The sequence below is a fragment of the Talpa occidentalis genome, unplaced genomic scaffold (assembly GCF_014898055.3).
Source record: "Talpa occidentalis isolate TD23 unplaced genomic scaffold, MPIMG_talOcc4v2.1 talOcc4.17, whole genome shotgun sequence".
NCBI lineage: Eukaryota > Metazoa > Chordata > Mammalia > Eulipotyphla > Talpidae > Talpa > Talpa occidentalis.
This window is the reverse complement of record NW_023601754.1, coordinates 40641286-40660925: the sequence shown is the minus strand read 5'-3', so window position 1 is coordinate 40660925 and position 19640 is coordinate 40641286. Positions and strand designations below refer to the sequence as shown.

Genomic DNA, 19640 nt, shown 5'->3' with positions numbered 1-19640 from the left:
CCAATGGGGAGAGGGAGCGGTCAACATGTCCAAGTTCCCCCAGCTAGCAGGTGAAAGCTGGGAGGCAAACCCAGACCACCCTCGGGGATTAGAGCCTTTGATGCCATCTTCTCCCCAGACCCTCTCTGGCTACCAGGGCCTCAGGGAAGCAGAGCTAAGGGGCAGGAAAGAGGAGCTCCTTGGCGACCCAGTCCCCAATCCATTCCCATGTGTGTCTGTGGGGTTGGGGGAGGCTTACCTTCCTCCAGCAATGTCCCTCTATGACAAAGACAGACAGGGACGGCACCAGACACCCCCCCCCCACCCCGACAATACGTGCTCAGGAAGGCCCCTTACTCCTCAAGGGCCTGATGCTGAACCCCACGTGGCCACCAGCAGGGATCCCCTAGGACAGGGAATGCCATTTCCATTCCAGACAGTGCTCCAACCCACTGGGGCAGGGCTGCCTTCATCTGGATGGAGCGGGAGCTGGGGGCTGGCTGACCCATGCTGGGGAGCACCCCTATTGGCACAGGACTTCATATGTCCACCCAGATAAATCTCAAGAGCAAAATACTGAGCGCGGGCTGCAGCCGAGCGCTGGCGATGTGGTACCATTTGGCGTTCTAAGACCTGCAGGGCACATGGGACACTACGGAGGAGGCGGCCTGGGTCCCGCAGGAGAGCACCAGAGCTTTAACCCGGGCAGCAGTGCTCGCTCGCTCTCTCTCTCTCTAGCTGGGCATCAGGGACATCATCGGGGGAGTCTCTATCCCTTTGAGGGCATCTGGAATCTCTCCTGATTCATAACAAGAGGCAATAATTAAGCAGAAGAAAAGAAGGCTGAATTGATTTGACAAGGCTGGAAAGCGCACACGAAGGCGGGGGCTTTCAGGAGCCAGGCGGCTTGCCTTCCTGGCCTGGGTGCTGGCTACAGGGCATCTGCTTGGTAATTATCTGCGGGACCTCAACACGGAGGTTTCAAGTACTTTTCTATACACGTCATATTTTTTTTTATACATAAAAAAATTATTTAAACAGAATATTCATTTTCACTGTATTCTATTACATCATATCAATATGCACATTGTTTTATATTTTAATATTGATACATTTATTGTGCCACATGAAAATACCTTTCTAGAAGTAGAATTTCTAGGTATATTTTATTTTATTTTTTTAATTTAAATTTTATTTTTATATTCCCCATACAATTACAACCCCCTTATTTTGACCCCAATCCCTCCCTTCCCCGCCCTGCGCACGTCATATTTTACACTACGAGGCAGGGAGCGCCAGGGATAGCAATTCTGACAGCTGGATACTTCCTCTGACACCTGAGAGTGCCTGCCCACTATCTCTCTCCCCGCCCCCCTCCAAATCTGTCCATCTCTTGAAGCTGCCCCCCACCCCCCAAGCTGGCTACCATAATCAGAGCAGCCACCCTCATGGTCCCCTGCAGCTCTTGGCCTGTTACCTGCAAGGAAGACAAAGACCTGGAAGCAGCCAGCCCTGCAACCCTGACTCAGGCACAACCCCCAGGTCTCTCCACATCCGGGGCACGCCAGGCTCCTGCGTGAATCACATTTCCCCGGGGAGCTTTCTGGCCACAGGACCATCCCCCTCCACAGCGTCCCTGCCCTGGCCCGCAGTGTCCCTGCAGGGCACACACACAGCAGGATCCGGTTCTGGATGCCCAGGCAGGACATACTCGGCTGTGCCTTGCGCTGGAGACACAGGTGAGGTCAGCTACAATGGCTTACGTGCTGGCACCAGGCTATGTAAATCAAGGCAGTGAGCTAGGTGCTATTAAGGCCCCAGAGTTGTCAAGGAGGAAGTGAGGCTCAGAGAGGGGAGGTGCCAGCCCAAGCTCACACAGCATTTATCAGGGTCCCAGGCAGGTCTGACCCTGGTCAAAGTTCACTCACTTAACTCCTGTTTGTTCTCTGATGTGTTCACACCCAACTGTCCTTTATCATGCGCTCCATGTGCACCAGACACTGGTTTAGGCACTGGCAACCCAGCAGTGAGTAAGACAGCCGAGTGGGGAAGACAACACGCATGTACACATAAAAGCACATGATGAGTGGGAAAGTGACGGGGCAGCTCTGAAGGGGTGACATATGAGCAAGCCCAGGGGGGAAGTGAGGGAGCCAAGTGGGGACTTAGGGAAGAGCATTTAAGGTGGTGGAACAGACACTGCAAAGGCCCCCGGGATCGGAGTCTGCCTAGTTCCAGGATGTTGGAGGTCTGCGGCAGGGAGGCTGGTGCGGCTGAGGTCGAAGAGACCTACACGAAAATGCAGAGAGCAGCAGCAAGAACCACGCCCTTTCTGCGCGTTCCTGCAGAGTCTGACCACAGCCCTTGAGTCAGTCCCAACCGACAGTCCCAACGTGCTAGGGAGGAGGAAGCAGGCGGGAGCGATGGGAAAGCTTCCCGGGGCAGCCCAGCGGGCCCAGGGCAGAGCTGGGGCAGGAGTCCAGCCTTGCGCCCAGGGCAGGCTGAAAGGGGCAGAGTGGAGGAGGGATGTGGGGCCTCAGGCCTAGCAAAGCAGGAGCCTAAACCCTGCAATTGTGACAAAGCTTCCCTGCGGTCTGGGGACTAACAGCCCCCTGTTCATAGGCTGTTCCAGAACCTCTATCCTGCCCACTTCTGCTCTGTCTGGGGAGCAGACTAATTGGCATAACTGAAGAATTTTTTTCAACCTACTCACTTTTTCAATTCAGGTAGAATGATTTTCAGTCCCCCGGATACTGTTGTTGGCCCGATGCTCGGGTGAAGCACCACCTATGGGAGCAATGGATCCTGGATATGAAGGAGCCTCGAGATGCAGGCGCCAGTTTGCAGGATGCACGGGGGACAGAGGAACACATGACAAGACACCATGAGGCCGCACCGGCCAGTCCAGACTGCAGAAAACTCGAGAGGCCCGAAGACCAGGGCCTTTCATAAACCACCCAGAGAGCAAGCACCTCTGCGCTGAAGGTGGGCACCCTACAGCCCACAGGGGACCCGGGGCCAGCAACCAGAGGAAAGCTTGGGCCTTGTCTGGATTCCAAATCAAAGGAGCAACTGAAAACGGTGCCGGCCAGCTGGGGAAATAGGACATTAGGGAACCGTCGTGTCTTTCCCTGTGACAATGAGATCCTTCTCTCGCGCAGGAGAAATGTGAACTATCTGTAAGCACGTATGTGGGGACTGCTTCAAAGGAATCAGGGAGACAGGGGTGGGGTACAGACTAAAAAGCGTGGTCACGACTGCCAAAAGGGGGTACAGGGGCGGACGGGGACGTGGGGTGGGCACGTCAGATGGTTGTGAGGACGGGTGAATGTTTCCATCACACAAAGGTTTTCTACCTTTTACAAAAGGAAACGCAACCTAGTCAGAAGAGCAAAGAATTCGGGATGGCTCACTCGGTGAATCTTAATTACTAAATGCAAACTGCTCCCGATAACTGCGCCCGCGCCCAGACGACACGGAGACGGCTGCTCTGCTCCGCGTCACCCTGCCACACCGCCACGCTCGCACACTGACTCAGGCATCCTCGGGGAGGCGGCAAGAACCCTCCTCCTGCTGCTCCAGAGGTGGGAACCGGGAGAGCTCTCTGGGGCTCGGGCCTGCCCTGAGGTCACAGAGGAAGCTGTGTCCTGGCCTAGTGAAGGTGGGGGGACGGGAGGCGGGTTCTGACAAGGCAATACTCACATGTCCGCATAAATCTTTGCTTCAATGAAACCACCGGCCACCCCAAAGGAGCCCGAAATGTTAACTGGCAACAGAATGCACCACCAGATTTGGGGACCCATGGAGGGGCCTGGGGCCCCGGCATCCGTCAGGGACTGCCTGCCTGGACAGTCTTTCCCACAGAGGTACGCCGCCCCCTCCCCCACGCCAGGTGCAGTGACGTCAGCATCCTTCCCGTCCTTGTCCTCGGCCTGTAGAAACCATCTCCCCTCTGCGGCTTCAGCGGGATCTTGGCTCAAAAGAGGGAAGCCAGGGAAACTTCTGCCAGAGGCGGAGGGAAGCTGAAACTGAGGGCGGGAGAGAGGGAAAGAAAAGAGGCACAGGAAGAGAAGAGAGAAGAAAGGGCAGCGGGGGACAGAGATGGCCACGCAGGCGAGGCCTGGCGGCCCCGGAAGACAAGACCATGACAGAGGCGGCAGGCCCGTCAGAGGCCTTCCCTGAGTCTCAGCTGCCTCATGTGAAAGAAGAATGAGCCGTAACTTCCCACAGGCCCCATCTACTTCTGGGGGACACGGCTCCCCCCATGTCAGAGGCCCACAGAGTGCCATGAACACCACGTGCGCAGAGGCTCTGACTGGCTCCCCATCACACCAGTGCCATGCAGGGCCCCGCAGCCAGAGGTTGAGATTTCGAAGGTCTGGGCCATGCATCCCCCCACCCCCAGGTGATTCCAACGTGCAGTCAGGGTGAACATGGGATGGGGGGAGTCAAACACAGTCCCAGACCTGAACTCGGGGCCAGGAGGTGGAGGGGTGCAGGGTGTGGTAGTGAACTGGACTGATGAGGCAGGGGCGGGAGGGAGGGGCAGGGTTGGCGCCCAGAAGGTCCCTTGCTGCCTGCCCACCCTCCCCCACCTCAGGCCCCTGGGAGTCTGGGGACTGCTGAGGAATGCGAGGAATGAAGCCATCCCTGGCACCGCCATCTCCGGGTTCTGCCTTACACACTCCCAGAAGCCCATTCTCCATCCAAATCCTGAGAGGCCTCAGCCATCATCAGTCCTCCTGATGCAACACCCACCGTGGAACGCCAGTCCCAAACCCCTTTCCCCTAGGATCCCCCGCCACGCAAATGCTGAAGCATGGGGCTCAGCCCACGGGTTCCCCTCACAAAGAAACAGTTATGCACAGTGGAACAAGGGCTGGCAGCGCTTGTCACCTGCTCTGGTGGAAAGGGCAGTCTGAGAAGGCTTCCTGGAGGTGGTGCCCATGATCCAAACAGTACATGACGTGAGCTCTGAATCAAGGCCAACCAGAAGGGCAGCAGGCAAGCCAAAGGGTGCAGGTCCGGTCACCAGAGGAGGGACTGTGCCTGGGCCTAGCACTGGGTAGGGGGAGTCAAGGGAGGATTTCAAGTTGGAATGGGTCTGCTCTAACTTTGCTGGCACTTACTGCCCCTCAGTCCAGCTGGCCCACAGGAGGGTACTGGGAGGGCTCCAGATCCTACTACCCCCACAGGGTGGGAAGGGGCCCTGGCCCTGCCTGCCATGCTATGAGGAGACCCCACTGGAGCTGCTTCCCACATCCCTGAGCTGTTCCCTGATAATTAAACCGTAAGCTGATTAGTCAAGGAAAACCTTTAATTAGCCCTTGAAATCGGTCAGGAAAATTACAACCTCTTCTCAGGCGCCCTGCCCGTCCTCTGCCAGGGCCCAGGGGCGGTGCCAGGAGGAAGCAGGGAATGGGGGAGGTGGGTTCCTGCCTCTACTGCGAGAGCCCCACCAGCAAGGCCAAACTGAGGGTGTAAGGAGGGGGTGGGGGAGAGGGGGGCTGACTGCCCCTGCCTCATTAGGGCCCCAGGAGGCAGGCAAGGCTTTTGCTGGAAAAATCTGATGCTTTTCTGAGACATCAGAGGAGACGTAAATAAGTGGAGCACTGCACCGTGCATGCGGACGGGGCGGCGCAGTGCCACGTCTGAGCGTGATAAGAGACTTGTCTAATATTTACGTGGAAATTCGAAAGCCCCAGGGGCCAAGATGCCAAGGACTTGTTCTCCCCACGACCGACCGAGACTAACAACGGCAGAAAAGAGGATCAGGCGGTGCTGATGCAGGACCAGGCAACAGAGCAAGAGAGGAGAGAGCTGGGGTCTACCGGGGGTGGGGGGAGCAGGCACTGAGGGGAGTCAGCCTGGCTTTTAATGAATGGGATTTGGAAGACAGTGGGGTCCAGGTAAAAATATGCAACTGGATGCCTACCTTCCCCTCACACACACACTACTGCAGAAGCAGTGATGGCTAAGTGTGAAAAGCAAAACTATATGACTATATAGAAAATGAATGAGAAATTTCGCTACCTTAAAAATCAAGTACTTCGGTTCACCAGGGACAAAACAAAATGAAACAAAACGAAGACAAGCCACAGACGGGAGGAGACCATCTTCAGAAACAAAGGCTTTCGCCCAGAATTTAGGGTTTGACTGAGGACTCTAGAGTGAACAGGTGCTGGGCCCAAAGGGAAAAATGGCAAGGGGCTTGACCTGCCGCTTCACAGAGGCGCCCTCCCCAACCCCCCCAGTGAGGCACTGGCTGGAGCTGCACCACTTGATGGGTCGCCAGGGAAATGTAAAGGAAGCCGTGGCTCTGCAGGGCACCTGCTTGCCGGCCCTCCCTGCGGGTGCCACTCTCATCCTCCTCTGTGAAACAGGTCGGGTGGAACAGCCAGAGCTGCCTCCAGGGGGTCCAGGAAGGCCTGGGCAGAAGCGTGGGAGCACTGAGTGGGGCATTGGGCCTGGCACGCGCAAACCCTCAATTAGTCTCCCTATTATCCATGGAAGGAGTAAGGACTCTGAGGGCCCCAGGTCACTTCAGGCCTCTCCTGCTCTAAGCAGGGGTGTCCCAGAAAGCTGAAAGAGTCCAAGAGACAGGCTCCAAGTGGGTAGCAACTGGGCCTGTTTATCGCCCACTGGGAGCCTGGAGGTCACAAAGGGCCAGGCAACCGGGAGTCTTGGTGGGGGATGGGGGGACAATCATATTGCTACTTCTATGCCAGACCTGGGATAAATACTTAGGAGTAAAACTTGTGAGATGTGCTCGACATCCTCAATTCTACAGAGGAAGAAACTGAGGCATCGAGAGGACTGAGTGGCTGTCAAGTCAATTCCAGGCCAACTGGAGAACTGAACCCTCTTCTTCAGGTCCTCAAAGGCCCAGCACTCGCCCACCGCCTCTGCCGATCTTGTTCATCCGCCAAGTGGCATTTCCTCCTCAGGCAAGCCTGCTCTGTGCCCAGCCTCACTCCATCATACACTCCAGCAAGAATCCCACGTTCATTCTCATTCAGTCATTCACTCATTCATCAGACAGATGAGGACACGATCCCATTTATGTAACGTTCAGAAGCAGGCAAGCTGGCTTCATCCGGGGTGCCACCCGGCAAAAGCTACCTGGAAAAGCAGGACCTTGGTGACCCCAAGGTCAGAGAAGCAGTCTCTAGAGGGGTCATGATCACAGAGTGAGGGGCTTCTGGGTACGTGTGCTGTCACACAGACCCATGTGACTTTCCTGCAGCACATCAGCCTTCGCCATGACGGTGGCATGCACACAAATCTGCATATCTACACACACACACACACACACACACGCACACGCACATGCAGGTGGCATTTCAGTCAGATAATCTGGGGCCAGGCTGCTGTGGGAGATTTGATGGGTGGAGGCAGGGCTGGGGAGGGCCCTGCGGACAGCAGAAGAGGGTCCCCAGGGAGAGAGGGAGCAGGACTGCTTGGGCGCAGGGGAGCCCTCCCGCAATGTCCTACTTTCTCCTCATTCCTTCCAGGCTGCTGAGGGCAGGAGGGGGGGGAGGCGGCCCAGGATGGCTGCGCTTCCCTGGGAGTGGGCGTGGCTGAAACTGGCCTGGGGAAGCAAGCCCGAAACCTCCACACAAAGCCACTCTCTATCAGGAGCTTCCAGGGCCAGGCAGGGATGGGGGCAGGGGGAGCCTGGAGCCATCCACCTACCAAGGTGTTCCCCTCAAAACTTCTGCTGCCGCCTACCTCTAATGAAGACATGGGAGTGGGGTGGGAGAGGGGGGAGCTTATAATCCCTGGGCTTTAGTGATGGGGTACAGAGGGCATGTGTCATAGGGGTTAGCAGCCCAGGTCCAAACCGCAGCCCTGCTGGCTCTGTGATCCCAGGCAAGTCTCCCAAGTTCTCAATTTCCTCCCCCATGAAAGGGGTGATAGTAAGAGCCGTGTCTTGGGGCTGCTGGGAGAACAATGCCTGCTGATCACCAGACAGCATGCACCGGGCTGGCACTAGCCATGCACGGTCTGGGAACACTCAGTACTGTGTGTTCTGCCTGATGGTTATGTATTTACAGGCTCAAAACAACCAGATGAGGGGGGACCATCATCACCCTCATTTTACAGATGAGACATCAAGGCACAGAGAGGTGAAGGGGCTGGTCTGGGGTCACACAGCTAAGCGTGGCCAAGCTGGCTCCAGAGTCCCTGCGGGCAACCTCGATGGTGTCACACAGGTTAAGAGCCCCAGACTGGAGCCGGCCGGGCCCGGGTTCCAGCACCAGAGCTGTCACTTCTTGGGGTTTCCCATCCTGTGCTCAGTTTCCGCTTCTCAGAGAAAGTAAAATTACCACAAATAACTCCCCCACCCAAGGAGACCCGGATGACTTTAAAGTTGACTCACATGAAAATCAGAACCCTGGCGGCGGTGAAGGCACCAGGGAGCACCTGTCCACGGCTGAGCACGTGAGGACACCCCGGCACCACAGACACCGGGTGGCACGTCAACGAGCACAGCTCTCTAGGCGGGAGGGCTCGTGCACCGCTAACGGGGTACACACCCCAGAGCCCGGGGTCCTGGGGACCCTGCTCGGAGGAGGGGCCTGCAGGCTATCCTCGGGCGCCCGTGCCAGAGGCTCCTATGTCCTGACACCACCAAGGGTAAAAGACTCCAGGGCGGGCCGGGGAGTCCAGCTCCATCCAGTAAAAACGACGGCAGGAGCACGAGCAGGAACAAATGTCACCAGCAGAAAGGGGCCACCTCAGGCAAGCGGCTGGGCGGGCGAGATGCCCTTCCGTGCTGTGCACGGCTTTTCAACGATTATTTAGGGAAGGAAGGTAATACCTGCAGAGGGAGCAAAAATGTGCCTTCTTAAAATTAAAACATTAAGGAAAGAGAAATGAGGCTAATAACACCTCCTCCCGGGGGTCTCTGGGCAGAGCCGGGTGAGGAGGCACATAAAGCACACAGCTGGCGCGGCAGCTGGCCCTGAGGGGCAGGGGCAGGAGCCGGAACCGCTCAATGATTAAGTTCCTGCAGACCAGGAGTCTGCTGGTGCCAGGCGACCGTGCTAAGCACCTCACAGAGGGACCCCGCCCATCCTGCCAGCGGCCCCCAAGGGAGGTACGATCACCCCCACTTTTAGGTGAGGAACGGCAGGCCCAGAGAGCCTTCCCCAGGGGCGCCCAGCTAGGGGGGCAGGCTGAGGCGTGTGTGGGCCGTGTCCCATCAGGAAATCTGCCCTGGCACCTGAGGACGGCAGCAGATCACCTTATGCCCCGGGAAGGGCAGGGCAGGGCTACAAGGCCCCAGGAGACAAGCAGCTGTGAGTGGTGGCCACAGGTGTTCCCCTGGGACCTGGGGAAACGCTCGTCTGACCACCCCGCACCCCCTCCTTGCCTTCCTGTGCTAGCTGGCAGACAACGGGCCCCAGCCCCGGATGGGAGGCTGAGGTGGGAAGGGTCCGTTTCCCTGGCTGTTACTGGGAAGGAGTCTGCTTCCTGCTGGCAGCATCTGTGGCCGCCCGGGCTTGCGTGATGGGAGAAACAGCTGCTGGGGACACCCCGGCCGGCGTCTGGCCAGGAAGTCTGGTTCACTGCGAGCCGACGGGACAAGGAGGGTGGAGGCAGAGGACAAGAAAGAGAAGAGGGGCCCTGGGGGGGGGGCCCTGAGGGAGACAGAGACCCACCCAGCTTGAACAGGTCCCCAAGGAGCTCCCATCCAAAGAGGAGCCTGGGTCAGAAGCCTTCCAATCTCTCGCATTCCCCGGCGGGAGCCTCAGCAAGCACTGACTGCAGCCCGAAGGCCTGGAGGTCAAGTCCTGCCTCTGCTCCTCGCCTGCAGTGTGACCTGAGGCAAGCCACACACCGTGCTGGGTCTCGGTTTTCTCAACTCTTCCATGGGGATCACAGTACAAGCTGGGCAGGCTGTTGTGGGCATCCCATGAGTTAATACGGGTGAATACTCACCATCGCAGCCGGCACGCAGGACCTGCTTCCATCACCGCCACCCCCATCCCGTCAACCTTCTTTTCCTGCCTGCCTATCACCGCAGCTTCCCCATGATCTGTTCCCCACATGGCAGCCTGAGTAATCTTTGTAAGAGGGAAACCAGATGTCGCTTATAGTGCTCCAAAGACTGCCCACTGTCACACTCCCTCCTCATCCATCAGCCCCTGCGGTGTCTGTCACATCCTCCCGACCGCCCGCCCTGACCTCACTGCCGATGCTGCCATTCGGGTCTCCTGGATGGCAGCGGGGACTGTCCCAAGTTTACTGAGACCCCAGGGCCCTTGCATTTTCCACTCACTACCTGTTCTATTCTTTCTGTTACAGGGCAGGGGGAGGGGCAGCCCAAACCCCGCAAACCTGCCTATTCTACATGGGTTCTGCCATCCGCCGCATCAACACAAAACATAGGAGACTTTAATGGGAAGGAACTTTAATTAAACTAGGAAACAATACAGGTAAGGCAAAGAGTCTAGTTTCTAAATGAAGCACCCAAAGTGACCCGTCCCCTCGTGGGTAAAAGTCCATCCATATGGGATCGGTCCAGAACAAGGCCCCAAAGCCTGCCCCAAGTCTAAAGCATCTTCCAGTGGGGACCCACAGAAAAGGGTCACAAACAACCAGACAAGCCCGGAAGGAAAAGAGCAAAATCAACACCAAGATAAAAGCTGCCATGGTCACCTCCCCACGGGTCTCACCCACATCTGTGTCACCCAGTCCATGACCAAAAGACAAGCACAGTTTCTTCACGTGTCTCCTGGCTCCATCCTGCTTCCTTCCTCAGTCTCTTCTGCAGCTTCTCCTCTCCCTGCTCAGCTCCACCCTCCCTTGGTGGGGCAGGGAACCTGGAAGTTCCCCCTTTCCTGGGGACCACCCTGTTACATTTCCACCTCCTTTTTAGGCCTGGCTCACTCTGTCTTATCACTCAGATGTCCCCTTCTCCAAGAAGCCCTCGCTGACTCCACAGGCTGGGTCAGGTGCCTCCTGCTCATTCCCAGTGTCTGTGCCTCCCCATCCCTGAATAGACCCTCTGCTTGTACCTCCCCAGGCCAGCCCAACCCCGTGGGCCGTCACTGTCTGGGGACAGGTCTGTCTCCTTTCTGGATTTTAATCCATGACGGGAGGACAGAGCTGTGTGGGTCACCACTAAGGGCAAGGTTTTGCCTGTCCCTCTGCTTCACCTCCTTCCTCAGTGGGCTTGAGTCCGTACACTTGCCCTTCCCAACTGTCAGTCCCAGGAGCGGCCCCACAGGGAGTCTGGTCAGAGTTGCAGCCACAGCCCCAGATGCCCTGGGGAACAGCCCCGGATGCCCTGGGGAACAGAGGCCAATGCCCCGAGGAACAGAGATAGTCACCTTCCTCAATCTGCCTCCCACTGAGTGTGGGGGTTCAGTGGGTGTCAGACCTCAGCTAAACCTGATTCAAGAACCAGGTCCCCAGCTTTCCCAGACCGCCTTGTTGGGGAGGCGGCCCACCATCTCATGGCTGAGTAAATCATTTCAGCAAGAACCACAAACTCGCCCAAAGCCGGACGCAGAGCGAAGGGAACCCCTGGCCCACCAGGAAGCATGAGGAGGCTACTTCAGTGACTTCTAGGAAAGACGGGGGCCAGCATTTCCACCACCCGGCATGCCCAGGAGATTCTGGACACAGGGAAACATGTTCTAGAATAGTCAGTGCAGCACTGTTTGTCGAAGTCCCATTGGGGAGCCACTAAATGGCCCCAAAAGTGAACAGGTAACTCCTATGAGGCTTAGCACAAAGAGCTCATGCTCAACAGCAGGGAAAGCAAATGATCTGTCCTCGACCTGGACTCATCTGCGTGGAGAAACAGCCAACTCTGATGTTGAGCAAGAAAAGCAGGTCATTTACCGTGATACCATTTACCTGCAAACACTGGGGTAAACACTGGGGTCAACCCTGGCGGGCCCCCAACCACATGCACCAGGTCTACAAGCCTGGGAAGCAATACTTCCAAAAGTTCCCAGGACGTCTGACCGCCAAGGGTGGGCAGTGCTGAGCACTCTGCTGTATGGCTGGCGGTGCGTTCACGGGGAGGAGCAGCGGGCCCGCAGGAAAGGGGCCCCCCCGATCCAGCAGGGCACGGCAGGCCCCTCACTGTGTCCGCAAAGCGTCCTGACCCAGGCAGGATGCTGGAGGCGTGGGGTTCTGCTATAAATGAAAGCTCTGCTTTTCCACTAGTCTAAAAGGTATCACGAGGAACAAAGTTGGCAAAGAAGCAACCACTGGCCCAAGGTCCCACAGCTGGTGAGTGAAGACCCAGCAAGTACCTGAATGTGGGTCCAAAGGCCCTCCCCTTCGGATCTGTGCACAGCCCTGAGATGCAGGGCTAGCTGGGCTGGGCTGCCTGGCAGTGTGCCCACTCACTGACCCTGCAGAGCCAGGTGGGGGTGCAGCAGCCAGTAAAAGCCAGGCAGTGGGGGAGAGGTCCCTCCCCCACCTCTGAGGCCCTCCCCAGGTAACCAGAGGAGGCAAGCTTACACTTTGCCTCCACACAGCCATTCTGAGGTAGCTACCATCATTATTCCCACTTTGCAGAGGAGGAAACAGGTCCAGAAGAGTTCAGCAACTTGGCCACAGTCACCAAGCCTGTGCGGGATGGAGCTGGGTGCAAAGCAGGCATCCCTGCAGTACCACTGCTCTCCGAACTGCTCCCTAGGACCGCCTCACAGCAGCAGGCACAGCCAGCTCATCTGCCCCTCCACCCAGCTGGGTACCCTAGGGGTCTCACTGACCTCTCACAGGTTACATGTTGCCTACCGACCCCCAATTCTGCACCCATCCCCTGGCCTCCACTTGTGTGCAGGGCCTTTGCACACACTGCCCCTTCTGCATACACTGTGCCTCTTTTCCCATTCTCCCTACTTGCTTGGGGGACTTTCCCAGGGATAGAGCCCCCAGCCCAGGTCCTGGCTCCCTGACATGTCCTCACAGGCTACGTGCCATTGGCTGGGGGTTTGCTTGTAGTCAGCTCCTGCCAAGGGACACTGAGACCTGGCAGAGGCCTGGGGCTGTGTCCTGTCTACTGCTGCAGCCCCGGCATCCAGCAAGATGCCCAGCATTCACCCGTACCCCCCAAGCATCCACTGTAGGCCAGGCAGAGCTTCATGTGGGGGTTCAGGGAAGGAAGAAGCCAGAGAAATTCCTGCCCCCTTGGGTCCCACATTCTAGTGGGCCCACTGGGCCCTGAGAAATGAGCAAGGGCAGGGCACCGGGCTGGGGAGAAAACAAGTAAGATAAGAGTGTCAGAGGGCAGTGCGAGCTAGCATGGTCCTGGTCTGGCTGCAGGCGAGTGACTGACTGGTGAGTGAGGGAGGCGGGGTGTGGAAGGATTCCTGGCAGAGGCAACAGGAAGGTCAAAGACTTGGTGGGAGGCAAAAGCACACAGAGTTGAACAGCAAACAGGTCTGCGTGGTTGGACCTTTGAGGGGATGGGGGGAGCAGTAGGAAAAGAGGCGGGAGCCTCTGAGGACCATGATTGGCGCCCAGGGGCTTTACTACAGAAAGACACCCTCTCCAGCCCGTAGCCCACCAGATTCACTTGGCCTCTGGGCCACCCACAAACACCCCATTCCACAGGCCTAAGGAACCACTCCTACCAGATCACACCCTCTCAAGTCAGACAATCTGTTCCTGCCCTGGGAGTGGCTCAGCCTTGCCCTGCTTCCAGGAACAAACCTCAGATCTACAAAGTAGCAATTCAGGGCTGGAGCTCTGGAATCATTCAGACCCAGCTTGAAATCTGCCTCAGCCACTGAGCCAAGTTCTCCAAGTCTCCCTTTCTCTGCCTGTAAATTGGGTCTATGTAGTACCCACCTCACCAGGTCGTAGACCAAGCGCACAGGGCGCTGAGCACAGTCAACCGCCACTGAAGATCACATGACGACGATTTGAGAGGCAACAGCACAGCAGGACTCGGGGCACAGAACTTCCGACCTGGAATCCCTGTCCCACAACCTAAGAGATGATCCTGGGCAAATCACTGAATCTCTTCTTAGCACCAACTCTCTGAGGTTGTCGTGAGGAGTAAGTCGACATAAAGCATTTAGAACGGGGCCTGGCACATAGTCAGAGCTTTATGAGTGTTTGCTGTTACTGCCGTGATTTGTGGGAGCAGGCTCCCCTCGTCCCCACCAAGAAGCACCTTTGACCTCTCTCTGGGGCGTCCCCGCCCCTCCTCCTCCGTAAGAGGCCCCACGTGGGTGGTAACTTTAAACCCTTGGGGACCTCATCAGTCTGCCACCAGAGTCTGACCTTCGCCCCCTTTGGCCACGACCCACCTTGGATTCCACGGAAGATGCCCCCCCAACCGAAATCTCATTCATCTGCTCCGCTGGCGGCCTCAAACCTCCCCCGCGCAGCCCCACGGCCGTGACCTTTCACTCCCACAGGCGCCCCCTCCCTTCGACGTATTACTGTTGACCCCCCCTCTTCGGACACTCGTCCCGACCCCGCTCCACCAAGTCCCCACTTCAAATTTCCAACTTTGCAGTCCCCGTCGCCACGCCCCCACCTCAGCAATTTGACCTCTGACCTCCGCCATGCCTCCCTCCCCCCCGTTAGGGGTGACCCCCGACCCCTCCGACGCGACCCTTCCCCCTTAGGTGAACTTTGACCCCAGCGGCCCCGCCCCCAACGTGCGTAAACGGTCTCCCAACACCCTCGCCCGGCCCACCCCAATCCTCCGGCCAGCCCGCTGGTCCTACCAGCTCGGTGCCGCAGTCGCTCGCGACCTAGCTGCTCGGCGCGGAACTCGGAACCCTCGCGGCGCCCTCAGCTCTCTTGCGCCGCCGCCACCGCGGCCACTGCCGCCGCCATGTTGAATCCCCAACGAACATCCGGGGCTTTCCCCCCTCGCCGCCCACCAGTCCCCATAGCAACAGGACTGACCGGGCCGGGGGCAGGGCCCGCTCGGGGGCGGGGCTGGGTGCCAGATAGCGCCCGCTCCAGCCGCTGATTGGTGCAGATTGTCCAATCGGAGGCCTTCGCACGGAAAATGCCAAGCCGGGATTGGGAAATTTGGAAAGGGTGCCGGGAAGCTGGCGCTCGCCCGGGCGCGCTCGGGTTCTTAAAGAGGAAATGACTCTTCTGGAACATCCTCCCCACCTTGCCGCGGAGCGGGCTAGGGGGTGGGGGGCAGACACTGGTGACAATGGCCCAGAGCAGTTCTTAAGCACTTACTGTGTGCCACATGCGTGGCCAAGGGCTTCCCCAGCCCTGTCTCGCTGAATACTCAGTACAACCCTATTGTATTTTTTTTTAGAGATTTATTTATTTATGCATGCAAGAACTGGGGTACAGGCCAGAGGTGCGGGGGTGTGTGTGAGAGGATTCACCAGAGACAGAGTGGGGAGCAGAACAGGTGGATCCACTGAAATACACTGCTGAGGGGAGCAGCGGGCGAGACAGGAGAGGTCTGCTGCGCCATGTGGGTAGCTCCCTGGCCGGGGATCGAGCTCGTGCTGCAGAGGCTGCGGACAGCTTCATCGGTTGCATCTTAACCTCTTGCGCCCACAACCCTATTGTATTATTAATGCCCATTTTACGGATAAAGAAACCGAGACCCAATGGGGCCAACTAGTTGGCTCAGGCACACGGGAAATAGTTTTGAACGATGAGTCCAGACCAAGACACTATTTGTTTTTATTCGTTTCCGTGGTTTTTAAAAAGCAATTAATTAGTCAACAACACAAAAAAGCAACAAGAGCCTCATAAACGAAACTCGGACTTCACTCTGAACTCCAGCCAACTAGCTAGCTCTTCCAGAAAAATATCAGCAGCTCTTCCACATCAAGGTCTTTGCAGCGGTGGTTCATTCGGTCTGGAATACTCTCCCGCCCTGGGATTCTGGCTCCTCCCTCCCCTTCTGGAGAGTTTTACTCAGCTGCCACCCACCAGTGGGATTATTGCTGCCTTCCCTAAGGAAAGCAGCAAACATCTCTCACACATGCTTCCAACCACCCTCCCCCCCGTTGGCTTTTTCTTAATTTCCATTGCTCTAATCACCTTTAACATACTAGATAATCAGCTAATTGTGTAGGTACAGGTTTGGGGGTGTCTCCCCTGCTGGAACGTGGGCTCCAGGAGATCATGGATTTGGGTGTTTTCTTCACTGTGCTACCCAGTGTCCTGGCATTATTATCAGAGGCTCAGTAAACATGTGTTAAACGATGGGCCAGAGGCATAATAATTCCACCTGCTTAGAGATACTCTTAAATATTTGGTGTGTACTTTCAGTTGCAGTACATCGAATTGCACATAGTAGGTATTTAATTAATGTCTGCAGAAGCAAATGAATGATTACGCGATGAGTCTTTTTTTGTTTATTTACTGACTTTAAAAAAACAAAACAGTAATGCATTTATAAAGACTTTTATATCTTTGGAAAACAAGATTATAAACATCACCAGTATCTTTCCATGTCATTAAGTATTCTTCAAGAACATTAATTTTGATGGCTGCGTAAGATGCCATCCTACCAATGAACTCTAATTTGTTTAACCTCTCTTTCTTGTTGAACAGCTGAACTGTGATAAATATTTTGCTATTATAAATAGTTCCCGGCTAGAAAATCCAAGCAGCTAAGTGTTCGGGCACATCGCTAATTATTTCCTTTGAAGATTACCAGAAATGAAACTGCTGGGTCAAAGGAAATGTACATCTTTGAGATTTAATAATAGTAACTGTTTCCATGTTTCCAGCATTTCTATGCACCGTGCATGGTGCTACGCCGCGTAATTTGAACAGGGGCTATGATTGTCCCTGGTTTCCAGAGGAGGAAACAAGCTTCAAGGCATAACTTCATGGACTCAAAGTCACACTCGAGGATGGGGTAGAGGCGGGACTAGTACCCAAGTTGTGACCCGGGGCAGGGCGCTCGCTGACTGCCCTCTGCTGCCTCCCCGCGGCCTGGGACGCGCATTGCCTAACTGTGCTACTGGGTTCCCATCCGCACTGCCTCCAGCGGTGAGGGGAACAGGCCCTTTGAAGTACCCTCGACAGCATTGCACATTCTTGTTTTTGTGCTCTTTTGAAATTATCTTGGCTTACAGAGTCTCTGTGTTCAAAATAAAGACCAATAGCTGAGATGACAGCACTTTATTTCAGGTCACAGTGATGGGAAGGGTCAGATGCAGCTTTTGCCTCTTTAGACCCTGCACAAACTTCAGAGCATGAGACTCCAGAAGCCCCTTGCAGCTTAGTCGGATAGACCAGAAGGGTAAATCTAATTCTAATCAAAGAGCAAACCCTTGGAACAAGCCTGGTGATAAACTTGCACCCAGGATTTCCTCAGGACTGACAACCAGGCACCCTCCTACTTTCCATGCCTGGGACAAGAGAAATCAGTCCCCAAAGAACCTCTTATGGAAGAGGGTAGAAGGCCACGACCCTTGAAAGATGGAAACTGGGGGTGAAGATGAGTAGTTTTGGGCCTCATACAAGGATAAATTTCAGTACATCAAGGGAAAAGATAAATGGGTCTATATAGATGGCAAGCAAAGCTTTTTGTCCTTCATATGTAAAGAACCTCTACAAATCAACATGAAAGGTGAACATACAGTAGAAAATGGCCAATAAACATGAAAAAACTTAAAAATGTAGTGAAGGAGAAAAATGGAGTTGGTGAACAAGAAATTAATGAAGTGGAGATTATTATACAGATCCCAGTTTTTTTCCCCTTGGACTCTCAAAAAAACATTTTTTAAAACATTATAATCCAGGGCCTCCCCGGTGGCGCAGCGGTTGAGCGCTGGGTTCTGAAGCTGCCCACGGCCTCTGCGGCGCTGGTTCGATCCCCGGCTGCTCCCCGGCCACCGGAGGAGGATCCCACATGGCGCGCAGACCTCTCCTGCCACCCACTGATCCCCTCAGCAGTGTACTTCGGTCCTTCTGCCTGCTCTGCTCCCTGCCCTGGCTCTGGTGAATTCTCTCACCCTCCTCCTGTACCCAGTTCATGTATAAACAAAAACAAACAAGCAAATAAAATAAATAAAACATGCCTCTATAAAAAAAAAAAACATAATCCATGCTCATGAGACGACAAGGGAAAAGTCATTCTCATGCCCCACTTGTAGCAGTATGATCTGGGGCCAGGTTTTCACAACACCCATCAAGAGACTTAACCCTTTGATGCAGCAATTCTATTCTATGAATCGTTCTTTAAGGAAAAGGAAGCCATAGTCAATGTATAGATGGGAAGATATTTATCATTAATGTCATTTTAGTCAATTTTTTTATCTTGTGTTTATTTTTTTTTAAAGATTTATTTATTTATACAAGCACTAGGTACAGTCAGAAGTGCGGGAGGGTAAGAGAATTCACCAGAGCCAGAGCGGGGAGCAGAGCAGGCAGAAGGACCGAAGTACACTGCTGAGGGGAGCAGCGGGCGGCAGGAGAGGTCTGCGTGCCATGTGGGACCCTCCTCTGTGGCCGGGGAGCAGCCAGGGATTGAACGGGCGCTGCAGAGGCTGTGGGCAGCTTCGCAACCCAGCGCTCAACCGCTGCGCCACCAGGGAGGCCCTCATCTTGTTTTCAAACGATTGATGTGTCATATTTAACAAATTGTTGCACATTTAGGTTGCTTCCAGATTTTGCATTGCTTGCTATGGAGGACTCGCTCTGAACACTTTACCTATCCCTAATCTCACCTAATCCTCCCCCCTTCTCTATTAGATGGGTCCTTAGTCCCCAGGCACAGCCCCATCCCCAACAGAGGAGGAAACTGAAGCAGGCAGGGAAGTGGAACCAAGTTCTACCATCCATAAGCAGCTTTGCTGGAATTTGAACTAGGACATCTGACTTCAAAGCTGATGTATTTAAAGGCTGTTCAACTTCATTTAATAAATATACTCACTGAATGCCATCTGTGTGCCAAGCCTGTTGACTGATGATAATTGCAAACATTTATTGAGCCTTTTCTATCCAACAGATCCTACTAAGCCCTTTACACATACAACCTCTTTTTAAACCCCCCAACAATCCTATGTACAATTGTCCTCCCCCTTCTACAGATGTGCAGACTGAGGCCCAGAGAGGTTAAGTAATTTCTCCAAAGCCACACAGGCAGCCTAACTTCAGGGTCTACGCTCCAAAACATTCTACTTCCTTTTCAGAGATAATAAACACATGAATAAGTAAATACATAGAATAAGATGATGAGCAGAGTTCAAAATGTGTCAGAGATACGCCCATGCCACCATCAAAGGAATGTGGAAGACATAGGACCCAGCAATCCCACTCCTAGGTATTTACTCACAGGAAATGAAAACATATATTCACACAATGACTGGGCCAGGGATGTTCACAGCCGTCATTTTCTTAATTGTCCCAAACTGGAAACAACCCAAAATGTTCATCGACTGGAGAACAGATAAATAACTTGCTGTGTATCCTTTTCCTGGAAACATACTTGGCAATAAAAAAAAAAAAAAAGGGGAATGCCTGATCTGCAGGATGGCACCGATGGATTTGCAAATGCATTAGCATCAGCAAGAGAAGCCAGTCTCAAAAGGCTATATACTCTCGCGCAGCATTCTGGGAAGGCAAATCTAATTTAAGGTAACTGAGAGCCGGTTTGTTGTTTATGTTTCTCACATAAATTCAGTCCTGCCTCAGGGCCTTTGAACCTGCTGATCCTTTTGCCTGGATGGCTC

General features: G+C 54.9%; 1 protein-coding gene across 2 annotated transcripts in view; it reads right to left on the bottom strand.

Annotated features, from left to right (window-relative positions):
* PAK4 (p21 (RAC1) activated kinase 4) overlaps window positions 1-14833 on the bottom strand; it is a 42659-nt gene extending 27826 nt beyond the window's left edge. Inside the window, exon 1 of one of the 2 annotated variants that reach the window (XM_037516527.2) lies at window positions 14694-14833. The gene's annotated coding sequence lies outside the window, so the exon portion shown is untranslated. Of the gene's footprint in view, window positions 1-13803; window positions 14325-14693 lie in introns of those variants that run through there. The other variant, XM_054697166.1, reaches the window with a different exon arrangement.
* Window positions 14834-19640: the final 4807 nt, after the last annotated feature.